This window comes from Leopardus geoffroyi, chromosome B1 (assembly GCF_018350155.1).
Source record: "Leopardus geoffroyi isolate Oge1 chromosome B1, O.geoffroyi_Oge1_pat1.0, whole genome shotgun sequence".
Lineage (NCBI taxonomy): Eukaryota > Metazoa > Chordata > Mammalia > Carnivora > Felidae > Leopardus > Leopardus geoffroyi.
This window is the reverse complement of record NC_059327.1, coordinates 140,283,032-140,296,513: the sequence shown is the minus strand read 5'-3', so window position 1 is coordinate 140,296,513 and position 13,482 is coordinate 140,283,032.

Below are 13,482 nucleotides of genomic sequence, written 5' to 3'. Positions count from 1 at the left end.
ATTCACCAGGCTCTGGATGGTCCAGCTGAATGGAGCCTAAATGCATACATATGAGAACTGAGAGAAATCTGGAAAATATAAACCTGAGGATATAATGGTTAAAAAGATTCAATTCCTAGCCTTATACCTTGCAAGTAATTAGGAATCTCAATGCAGAATGATAGGTCCTCTGCTGAAGAAAATACAGGTGCTCTGGAAGCATAGGGGGAAGGAGTGTCTAGCCAAGCCTTTGGGGCCAGTGAAGTTTACATTTAGAAAGTGTTCTGAGGGATGATACTGGAAAGTTGAGTAGGGGCTAACCATGCAAAGGGTAGAACATAATACTCAACAAAGACAAAAATGTTTGCAGATTCAAGAAGGGAGGGATGTGTTGCATTGAAGTATATTTCAGTGGGTTCAAGGCAAAAGGTTTAGTTAGAGGGACATGCTGGAGAGGAAAGCAAGAACCAGGTCATAAGAGCCACTGCAATCCACTTCCACTTGTTCATACTCAGAAAATATTTGGGGGAACCTGGGTGCCTCAGTCAGTTGAGAATCCAATTCTTGATATCTGTTCAGGTCGTGATCCCAGAGTCATGGGATCAAGCCCCACATCAGGCTCCACACTGAGCATGGAGCCTGCTTAAGATTCTCCCTTTCTCTCTCTCTGCCCCTCTCCTCTACTCACACACTTTCTCTAAAAAAAGAAAAAAAGAAAAAAAGAAATTTAAGAAAATATTTAAAGATTTTTGTCAAGGATGAGTCTAAATCAGAGTTTCACTCAGTCCCCCCTCCCTTTCTCCATAGCTCCTGCTATCTCTCTCCCTTACTGCAATGTGGATTGGAGAGAAAGCAAACCAGGAAGCCAGCCAGGAGGCTATTTTAGCATCTTTGGATGAAAGGCAATGGTGGTCTAAATGTAGGGAATCATCATGGGATAGAGAGAAGTGAAACACGGGCTACAGATGTTTAAGTAGTATAATAACAGGACTTGACCATTGATTGAATTTGGAGTTTGAAGGGAAGATCATTTCCCCCTTTGATTTCTGGCTTAGGCAAAATGTGGGAGGTTCTGTTTTGGACATGTTGAGTACAAGTTGAGTCTGAACTATCCAAATGATTGGTATGGGACAGTGGGTAAAATGAGTCTGGAGTAAGAGAGACCTCACTGGAGATAAAGACTTAAAATTCTATGGCACATTGACAACGCTATAAGAGCTTCCAGAAAGAATATGGCTCAAGTATTTTCTAAGTAGATTAGCTTTTTAAAGATGGATCAACTCAATTTTGTTGTGTTGTGGTAATTACCATGCCATTTCTTGAAGTAGTTGTTTTCATTTCTTGTCATTTACCTCCCCTATATATCTATTAAAAAAAAAATCTAAAATAATCTTCTGCATGAAAATCTCAAAATGCCTATCATAATCTCAATCCTTCCATTTAACTGTTTATTTTTCTTGGGATATTCCTAGAAACCTACTGATACTTCAATGTTGAAATATCAAACTTGATCTTAGTTTTGTAAAGTAATTACAGTTTAAGGAGGAAAGATATTGTCAAACACCTACTCTTTGAAATACCCCTTTTAAGATATTCTTTTCTGGGGTGCCTGGGTGGCTCAGTCGGTTAAGCATCTGACTTTGACTCAGGTCATGATCTCACAGCTTGTGAGTTCAAGCCCTGCGTCGGGCCCCGTGCCCAGTAGCTCAGAGCATGGATCCTGCTTTGGATTCTGTGTCTCCCTCTCTCTGCCTCTTCCCCAGCTCCCTTTCTCTCTCTCTCTCTCTCTCTCTCTCTCTCTCTCTCTCTCTCTCAAAAATAAACATTAAAAAAATTTAGAAAATAAAAAGATATTCTTTTCTGTGACTTACATGATTTCCATGTGTGCAAGAAGAGTTTCTTGATCACGCACAGTGTTTTTGCTTCAGTGCAGATTAGGATTCCACAGATATCTTAATTTGGAAATTTGCATCCAATACAAAGTAGCATATGGAGTGAAAAAAAAAAGTGGAAGTAAAAGTTCTAAAATCACATTAATCCTTCTATGATTATGAGGTGCTTTTCCTTCTTTAAATTTTTTGTGTGTTTTTATGATTTGTAAGCATTAGTTTACATCATTAAAAAATAAGTATTATTGATACAGTGGCTTCACTATCTTACTGCGTCATATGTGTACAAAATATTAGCGTTGGTATTGTTTTTCATGCTTTGAATTGCATTATCCAGCATTCCTTTAAATGTCTTCATTACCCATAGACTCATTTTAATTTTATTGTAAGCAAAATGTAGTCCAGGTACAGATGGTATAAGATGACTTAATAAGTAGGGAAAAATCTTCAGCAATCTGGTTCTATATCCATCATGAGACTGTAGCATTAAAAATGGTCTTTATCATACAGATAATGCTGAGGGAACCGATCGATGGCTGTACAAGTTGCCACTACCTGGAAACCTCGCATATGGGGCTGGGGATAATTATTACCATTTTATACTTTTTAACAAGTCGATTCAATTGACCTTTCTATTTCCAGACTCAGTAAAACTGGCAAACCAATATTATCAACAGTAATTAAAACTGCCAGCAATATGAAAGAGATCAGCCTGATAAATTGTATACAATTAAACTCTTATTTAACTGGTTTTCTAAAATTATCACAAATGAAGGAACGAAGGATGAGAACCACATTTTCTAAAAGTGTAGCACATGCTCTATACTGGCTAGAAAAAAAAATAATTCTGAGCACTCTTCTATTTGTCTCTCTGTAATCAAATGCTAACGTATTTGTTTTGAGAACTAAAACTAAGCATCCCCTACATACTCTATACTTCATGGAAGTTTTAAAAAAAGCAGGAGAATAACGAAAAGAAAGAAAGAAATGCTCTAGGCACTCATCAGTAGTGTCAGGGAGAATAGTGTACAACGAAGTATATCTTCCGTTTTAAAATAATCAACTGGTTGATTACAAACTGCTCTGCGCATAGAACAAAAGTCTCCTATAAGAGTTACTTAATAGTAGTTATAGGAAGACACATGAAAATTCAGATTTTATTATTTTTGTATTTAAAGTATTTTTTTAACATTTATTTGTTATTGAGAGACAGAGCATGAGCATGGGAGGGACAGAGAGAGGGGCAGTCACAGAACCTGAAACAGGGTCCAGGCTCTGAGCTGTCAGCACAGAGCCTGAGGCTGAGCTTGAACTCACAAACCACAAGATTATGACTTGAGCCGAAGTCAGACACTTAACCAGCTGAGCCACCCAGGCGCCCCGAAAATTCAAATTTTAAAAGGGCATATTATTCATTTACTTTCAGTAAAAATATTATAGTAATGCTTCTGTTTATTCACTAAGGCAATGGGAAGAAATGGAGTAATTATTGTATATAATACCTAAAACAATCTCATTTATTTCATTTCATTCATACTAGCCTAATATTTTGTTTTGGTTTTTCTCTAATATAATAAGGTGTCAAATAACATAATTTCCTGTATATTAGTCATAGCCCTCTTTCTTTTTCCAAATCAAATGTTGGTGGCCAGATGCATAACCTACCAGAGTCCTGTTAATGTCTTCCCCTGGAACATTTCAGAGACAGATGTGCTGGCTGGTTTCTGGTTAAGTTTAGTAGTTCCTTAAGGAGAAAATTATTTGTTTTAAAAAATGAGTTAGAAGCAGTTCATCGCAAGGGCACAAATAAAAATCATTTCATCTCAAATACATCTCCAACTTCAAGTGATTCTAAACATGGAAGATTACTTTTTTCATATGCAAATCTATCCAGTGTCTTTTTAATTTTATCTCCATCTTTAGAAATTGTGGCTAACAAATATAATATTCTTCTCACGAGCATATGATTCTTTGTACATTTTTGTTCATTTTGACGTTACCTAATAAAGAGTACATGGTAGGTTAGAGCCTGAAAACCTACCTATAGAGAGGAGTGTAGAAAGCCAGAGGGGAAAGGGCAACATTAAAGCCTTCTGCTGAGACGTCCTTTCTGACAAGAGCCTGAGACAGAACACTCTTGAACAGCTACTTCTTCTTGAGCAAGTGATTAATGTTGTTGGCAGAAAGACATGACCACAACATATAGCTCAGCGACTCAGTCTCCTGTACCAGATTTATGAAGCCTGGGTCAATATAAATTGTTTTAAGAGAGCTCACAACCTTGTAATTCACTAGGGGACAATGATGGAAAGGAAAACATGGCCTTGGTGTTGTCTTTGCTCACCATTTTTATTGGCAGATGTATAATTGAGTAAAAAACTATCTTGGCATTTAATGAGCAGGTAAAATATGAAGAATAGCTCTCTTTGAATCCCATCTTTAATCTTCAGTGATAGCTCAGGCATTCGAGACAAAGGTGAGTTTAAAAGGGGCAGAGTTGACATGCTATTCCATTAGAGGATTCATCAACCAAGTTCACTGGTTGAATTGAGGTATTTATTTTTGTGTTTTTACATTTCAAGTAAAAGAATTCTTTTAAAGCATGCACATGTTGGGAAGATATTTTGCATATGAAAACCATGCCTTTCAAAAGTACATAATTGAACAATTCAACATAATACAAAAAGTTCCTGACTTTGAAGTTTATTTTAAAGTCAAATGGAAACAACCATCTACACTATTATCTTCATGTAATATATATCCACCTAGATGATTTTTAAAGGACCTTTCAGGCCATTAGACTAAAATAACAAAATAAGTCATAAGCACAGCATCACAAGCTTATTATCACCCCATTGTCATCTAAAGGGCTCATTCCTTTTATTACATCTATTTCTCATATTATCCTCTTTTTAAAAAGCATTCACACTTAAGCAAAATTGTTCTCATCAATAAAAGCATTGTCTGAATTACATAGTTCTTCAAGTGTGGTGTTCAGTCTTTAAAGTTACTCTATGGAACCAACTCAGAAAGGGCAGTCATTCATTTTTTTGAGAGCTACATCCTGAATCCTGAATGAGATGAACAGTATTTAATTTCAGTTGTAGTTATAGAAGGGAAAGGAGGAAATGGATGAGTCTCCAAGAAGATGTCCAAGTGAAAATCAAAATGGAAAGTTGATAAATAACTGTGGTCATATCAACTTAGATTGGTTTACAACATGTCACGTGATTTTGCTACTCTGTTTACAAAATGCATTTCTGAAAGTTAGTTTAATTTTTTTTTAACTTTTTAATTTATTTTGAGAGACAGAGAGAGCAGAAGAGGGGCAGAGAGAGAGGGAGAGAGAGAATCCAAGGCAGGCTCTGTGCTGTCAGCTCAGAGCCTGATGCGGGCTTGAACTCATGAACCATGAGATCATGACCTGAGCCTAAACCAAGAATCAGACACTTAACCAACTGAGCCAACCAGCATCAGTTTAAATTTTAGTAAGACTATGCTGTACAACCTAACAGTAAAGTAAAATAAAATAAAATCAATATTTTCTATTGTTTTATTTGTTTGATGAAAAAGCTAGATATCTGAGAACAAATGTCAGGGTGAATGTATCTTTCATCTGAATTGTGTAGCAAGAATATTACATATGTCATAATCTGAGTACTACCAAAGGATCCTTGTGGAACTGCATTTCCAACACAGCATGTCTGGACGGTATGTATGTGTCGAATTCATACTGTCAATCACTTTTTCAGAGGAAAGTACCAACAGTCCTTATTAAAGTAAGAAAACAATTCATTGACATAGTAATACCTCATTACAAATTAATTTATGAGATTAGCTAAATAGTAAGATGATAGTGATAATATTAGCTAACACCTGTGATAGTTGAGGACACAGGGCATAAAAGGTTGGGGGCACAGTTAGGCCACATAGTATCAATGGTGTTACAAAATGGAGAATATTCTTCCCACATACACACCCACAAAGAGAACTGTAATGCCTCACAGTCTTGCTGAGAATCAGTGATTTATAGACTGAGATGGAAAAAACGTATTTGTGCATACACAAATATATATACGAATACATATATGCACACACACTTATAGAGGGATATGCACATATACATATATGCACACACACATGCATAACAGGTTTATATAAATGTGAATATAGCTGAGACATTAGTGATAACATGAACTAAAAGAACAATAGTGTCCTAAAATCTAAGGCATAGAATACCTATATGAAATCTACAGGGTTAAGTTCTAAGTACACTTTTCAGAAAATTATATTTAATTAGGTTCAAACAGGTATATCTCATTTAGAACTTTTTTCAAGTTTTGCCATTCTTTTCAGTCATTTCATTATCATTAAGTATTATTTATTGAGGAAATGCATGATTGTTTATTAAGGGATTGAAGTAATTATTATTTATTGAGTGCTCACAATATGCCAGGGACGGCTGGCAGAGCGTAAAGGGACACTGTCCTACCCTTGAAGAATTCATCAGATAAAGAGGAAAGACAGATGCACTTGGCCTTAGCCTTTAATGAGGTTATTGGTGCTTATGTTACGCGAAGAGGATGTTCATGCATATGAGCGCGTGTGTATTCAGTCAAACAGTATGCCACTGACTTGACTATTTCATTTCATCACCAGTTAATTCATAGAGGTTTGGCCCTCAGAAAGTTGAGATGAAAGTCACATATCATGTTGGAATTAGTACTATTATTGGCCTTGTATAATTAGGAAAGGGTCCCTGATGGTGTTTGGTTCCTTAAAATCATCAAGTATGAATGTTTTTAAACATAATAACAATAAAATAAAATACTATAATAGATACTTGTATATATACCAGTGAGAATAAACATATGTTAATATGTTTTATTATTATATTAGTTAACATCTATTGTATTTATTTATTGTATTATTGTATTATTTATTTATTTACTTATTTATTGTATTTATTATGTGTCAAGAATGAGGCTTGACATAATTACCTCACAGAACCTCCCACTCCTTTCCATTTCGTGTCAACCAGAGGTACCTACACTGATGTGTATCATTCCCCTAGGGGTTTTTGTACTTTTATTCTGTCTATATTTATCCATAACATATACTATTGGTTTGTTTGCTTTAAAAATTTATACAAATTTTACCATATGACAGATACCTTTAGGTAAGTTACTTTTTTCACTCAATGTTCTATTCTTGGGATTTCTCCATATTGATACATTTATTTTAACAATATGAATGCTCCATGGCTATTCACCCTGTGGTCCACAAAAAAAGCATTAGATGATTTCCACTTTTTCATAAGCATTGGTCCCCAATAAACATTTGCACCCAAAACACCATTTCACCATCTGCTTCTTAGAAACCAGCCTGTATAGCTCAGGCAGGTAGTTCCAGGCACTGTGTTTTGTGATAGGTTTCTGATTCCTAAAACAGATATCCAGACTTTTATGGTGCTTATAAGCCCTACCCATTCTTATCCTTCTTATCTCAGTGACTCCCTCAATTTCCTGCTATTTCTAGAAGCTCTATTTTCACCTTCTCACCTTTTTTTCCTCACCACATAAAAAGACAAAGGCCCACGTCCCATTCATGACAAGGCTTCTATGTGCATTCTGGATCTTATTCTGCTCTTTGGGGACTCGGGTCTGGTATCGCATGACTTCCTTCTCTACTGGCTTCCCCACACCTTGGTCAATAAATAAATTGAAGTCACCTTGTTTTAGAAGGAAGCAGTAACAAAAATATAATCTCTTTTGATCTACGAAGTCCAATATCTGACCTTTCCAGCCAACCTCCCCATTAACTTCTTATCCCACTGAAATCTGGCTTTTACAACCACTAGTTCACTGAAATTATTTTTATCAAGGTCCCTAGTGACCACTTGATTACTAAATCCAATGGATATTTTTCAGTCCTTGCCCTACTTAACTTTCTTCAGGACTTTCAAAAGTTAATCCATTTTTGGAATTTTATTAACATTGTAAGTATTTCAAGTACACAAGTGTCTCAAATATAAGAATTCACATAATAAATATAACAGACACTCATTACTTATCGTTTGGATTAAACGAATACAGACATTTTGCCATATTTTTTAACTCTATTAATAAATAAATAAAACATAAGAGATGCCTAAAAATCCCCATCCTTTCCCTGTTTCTTCCTCTCCAGGAGTAACTTATAACTTAAAGTCATTGTGTATTATATCCACTTCTTCCTTTTCCAAATATTATGATTCATTAACACATCACTCTTTCTCGGTTCTCTCACACAATTTGACTATCAGTTTTTACAATCACTTTTGGGCTCTACTTCCATCCATATATTCCTGCTACAGGTATTCCCTGACAGTCTATTGAAAATTGCCATTTATATATTTCACAAAGGCAAGTGGGTGGGACCAGAACTAAGTTCATTTTTCCCCCACAATAATTAGAGTGAAGCCTACTGCTGGAATAAATAAGCTTGTTTGTCCCCTATATTAGTGCAGTAATTTTAAAATATGTCCACAAATTCTTTGACACTCCCCCCTTCAAAAGGTGGAGCCTAATTCCCTCCCATTGACTATGAGCTGGACTTAATAACTCCATTCTAACGAATAGGATAAGGCAGAAACAGTGGTACACAGCTTCCAAAACTAGGTCATTAGAAAGCATCATGTCCTCTCTCTCTCTGTGTGTGTGTGTCTCTCTCTCTCTCATCTCTCCTCTCACACTTGCTCTGGGGTGAAACCTTCTAAGTCATAGGGACACTACTCATGGAACTCTGTCAAGAGGTTCATGTGTCTATGGACTGAGGTCTTCTGTCAAGAGCCACCTGAGTGAGTTATCTTAGAAATAATTTTTGGTCCAAGTCAAACCTTTCCACATTAATGACTCTTGTGAGTCAAAGGGACCAGAGTCAGAAACCTGTGGGATGTCTTGATTCCCCAACTCCCTTCACCCCATACAGGTAATCAGTCACAAATCTTGCTGATTCTAACCCCATAATAATTTTTTTTCCAATACATTTTACTTTCTTTCTCTTCTGTCATTACAGGCTAAGACCATGGCAACAATCTCCCACTGACAGCCCCACAAATTTTGCACACTCTGATCCATTCTCCTGCATAACTTGTCAAACTCCACATCTGATTATATCTCTTTTGCTTAAAAATAAATTTTAATTAACAAAAGAGTCCTGATTAGTCCATTACCAAACAATTATCTTCTAAGCACTTTAAAATAGGGGGCAGGGAATGGTTAGACATGACATTGGAGTCTTTGAGTAATTTTCTAAGCTCATCTCATGACGTTTTCCTCACTTCGAATTACAGATTTCAGCCACGCTAAACTTCTATAATTTCCCCCCAAGTGGACCATGTTCTCTTTTGCTTCATTAATACTATATATGCCTCTCTGCTCCTCCTTCATCTGTACTCTTTACCTACTGAGTCTCATTTAAAGCATCACCTTCCCCAAGAAGTTTTTTCTGAGCACCTAGTCAGTATTTGTCCACTCTCTTATAACCCTCTATGCACAAATATCTATCACTTTCTTTTCTCTGCCACTGGACCTTTTTGGAATTAGAAGCTTAACTATGCTTGCGTACATAGTAGATGTCCCCCAAAAGATTTTTTTTGAGGCAGGGGTGGGGCAGGGGGAGAGGGAGAGAGGGAATCTTAAACAGGCTCCATGCCCAGTGCAGAGCTCCACAAAGGAGGGCTTGATCTCATGACCATGAGATCATGACCTGAGCCAAAATAGAGATTTGGATGCTTAACAGACTGAGCCACCCAGGCACCCCCCAGAAGATATTTTTAAATGACCAAATGCATGTATGGATGAAGCAAGTCAAATTGAAAATTTAGTTTCTCAGTCTTTCTAACTATATTTCAAGTGCTCACATATGGCTAGTGGCTACTCTACTGTACAGTGTAGATTTACAGAAGATTTCCATTATCTCACAGATTCTATTGGACAGTGCAACCTAAGATTAGATTAACTGGAACAGGAATATTTAAGAAGAGAAAGGGAAAACTAATGATAGCTAGTAAGAAGTAGGAGAATAAAGAAAGGAGGAAATTGGTTATGATTTCTAGATGTCATGATTAGTTGATGAGTTGACAGACATAGGAAATGCCAAGCTATGCAGAGGCCAAGATGAGAGATTATTCGTGTCGTTGCTGTGGTAGTTGTTGAGTGTGAGATGACAGTTGCACATCCTGGTGGATATTTCCTGTGTCACTGTCCAAAGTTAATATAAAAAACTCTGTTCTACAACTTGCCTTTGTAACAGGAGATCCTTCATTAAACATTTTCCTGTTTCTCCTGTTTAATTTAGAGAACCATCCCCAAACAATGCTGGATTCTCACTGTCCTTATGATGTCCTATGTTTAGAATAAATGAGTTTTGTGAAAATCACCAAATTGGGTTGTTTCTCCATTCAGAAATATATATTTTTTTCCTGTGTATTAAATTTAACCATTTAAAAAGTTCACAATGGTATCATGGGGTAAATGTATACAAATTTATCAAGCATTTGAACTTTTTTAAAAATTGCCCACAAAGACATCAAAGGACTTTAAAATTTTCTCCTAGAATGATACAACACTAACTCCTACTTTAACAACACTGACATACTGCTCCTTAAATGCTTCAATACACTACTCTGAGCTACTACATTTATCTTGTAAAAGGCATCAGGGATTTATACAAATACATATTAAGTATGATAGATTGATTACCTTAGAATTCATATTTTGTCTATAATGGAACACAGCTGTTAGTACTTGCCCAGTAATTGATTGGTTAAATTTTCTGAATATAGAGAATTTCCCTATTCCATAGAAATAAACTTTGTTTTTAAGCCAAATCTCTGAGCAGGATGTTGAAGAAATCTGTGTCCTAAAAGATCTTTGATATCTCATGCTCTAACTGTTTTAAAGAGCATTAAAAATTATACAAAATTCTGTCCAATTAATTAAATAAAACTGACTTGCATTTTCCTTTTTCTATATTAATCTCATATCACATAGGGATCAATAGATGTTTTTGAAATAAGCCATTTAATTTTTCTTCCAGTTTGTGTATCTAAGCCAGTCATGGGACATCACATTCCTTTAATTTCAGGTCCCCCCCCCCCCACTGCCCCCTGCAACCTACTCCTCTATTTTCACGTGTGTGTGAAAACTTTATTTGCTGATAATTAGTTTATGTTCTTCTGACATTTACATTGTTTAGTGGGTTTTATTTTTATGGTATTTTTATATTTACTCCAAAATGTAAGCCTTTTTTTTTTTTGAACAGTGAATCTTTATATTTGACTTTTTTTAAAAAAAAAATTATAATTTACATAAAACGTTTTCTAAACACTTAGTTCTGTTGATAGTTTCTTACATCTATGTAACTATCACCCAAAACAAAGTACTGATTCTCAAAGGTTTGCATACATTTAAAATCTGTGAGAGGGCTTATTAAATACAGATTCCTGGGTCCCTCCTTCTGAATTCCTGTTTCTATTTCAGTAGGTCTGGTGTGGGACCCAAGAATTTGCATGTTCATCAAGTTCCCAGGTAGTACTTACATTGCTGGTCTGGACCACCCTTCAAGAGTGACCAGTTATACATCATTGTATTCATACCCAACACATTCCTTCATTCTCTTTTCCAGTAAACCCAATACTCTGCACACTGCCTATCTAGCCAATTGCTGATTTCTCTCACTGTAGTTTAGTTTTGCCTATCCTTGGGCATAATATAAAAGGAATGATTATTTTGTGTCTTCTTTCACTCAATATGAGCCACTGAATTTTTTAAGTAGTCAAACATTAGTCATTGTAACATACATGTTTGGTCTTCAGATATTTTGAATTTTTGATTTCTGTATTTTATCTTTCATTAATTGCTCATCTTTTTTTTTTTTTAAGTTTTTTTAAGGTTATTTTTGAGAAAGACAGAGACAGTGTGTGAGCAGGGGAGGGACGGAAACAGGGAGACACAGAATCCGAAGCAGGCTCCAGGCTGCAGGCTCCCAGCTGTCAGCACAAAACCTGACGTGGGGCTCGAACTCACCAGCTGTGAGATCATGACCTGAGCCAAAGTTGGTCACCCAACCGACTGAGCCACACACGTGTCCCACTGCTCATCTTTTATATTATTTGTATTTGATATGTTAAATTTTATTTTGATTTATGCTTTGCTATACTTATTTTATTTATTATATTTTTGTGTCATTGAATTAGACTTACTTTTACTTTCCGTTCTATTTTAATCTTTCTATGATAAAATGGAAACCACTGAATTTTAAGAAAGAATTTAAGTAATTTTTATTTGTGATTGTAAATGATATACTTGGTCTGTCATTCTGGAACTTTAGTTTCCATAGTTTGTCTTTATTTTATGGTTATTTTATTGCTCCTTTTTATGATCTTCGTATAAACAACTTTGTTTTGTTTAGCTTTATTTTTGTCTTCCTCAGTTATTTGGAAATAAATAATTTACTTTTAGCTCTATAAATGTCTACTTTTGAAATGACTTTAAAATTTTTTTTCAACATAAGTGATTCTAAACACCAAATTCAATAAATAATTTACACATTCTTATTCTCCCGTATGTAAAATCTCAACACAGGCTACCTGACCAGGTTCTGTGACTGCCCTTTGCTCTAGGTAAAAGAAGTGTGTTTTAACCATTCAGCAAACACCCAGTGTAATTTCTTTGTTTCTGCTCATGCTGGTCTATAAAAGTCTTTCTCTTCATGCACCTCTTTGGAGTTCTTTTCTACCTGTTGATTGGATGCTGCCTGATTCATGAATCGCTGAATAAAAGCCCAATTGGTCATTAGATTGTGGAAAAATTTCTTGCGACATAAGTTAGCAGATTAAGTGAGGTAAGTGATTTAGAGTGTAAGGTCTTTCAAGTTCATCATCATGGTTTTATCTTTTGTCTCTTTTTTCTTAATTTAAAAAGATTCTCTGTGTTTTCAATGTGACTAAAGATTCTGCAGCATCTATTATGATAATATTGTTTTTTGTTGATCTAGCCATTCAAATTTTAGTTTCTTTCTAGTTTTTACCTTAACTCACTTAATTTCCTCTTCATCTCACTATTGTAGTCTTTGTATCTCACACTATTAACTTTTAATTTCATTCTTTCCTTTTATTATGGATATTTATAAATAGCTGCATCAGAGATTCCAATCCAAATGGCATTTTAAAATGGAAATATATCTGCTTTTGAGTAAAATTATAATTTCTTAAGAATAAAATTCAGTAGCATCACTCTTTTCTGTACATCAACTGCTATATTTAAATTTATGTATCTAAATCTTCATGTGCATTTATTATGTGATTTTAATAGTTTTTTATAATGAAATCATAGTATAGCTACATATTATAACCTAGTATTTTTAAATAAGTATATATATGTATATATATATGTATACTTATATACGCATATATATACTACACATTTCCCATGTGATCGAGTATTCTTCAATATATCATATGTACCAGAATTTAGTTTATTGCTGCTCTATTATTGTTATTTAGATGGGTTCCAATCCTTTATTATTATTGATTTGTTACAATATTTAATCATATGGTTATAATTTTGTC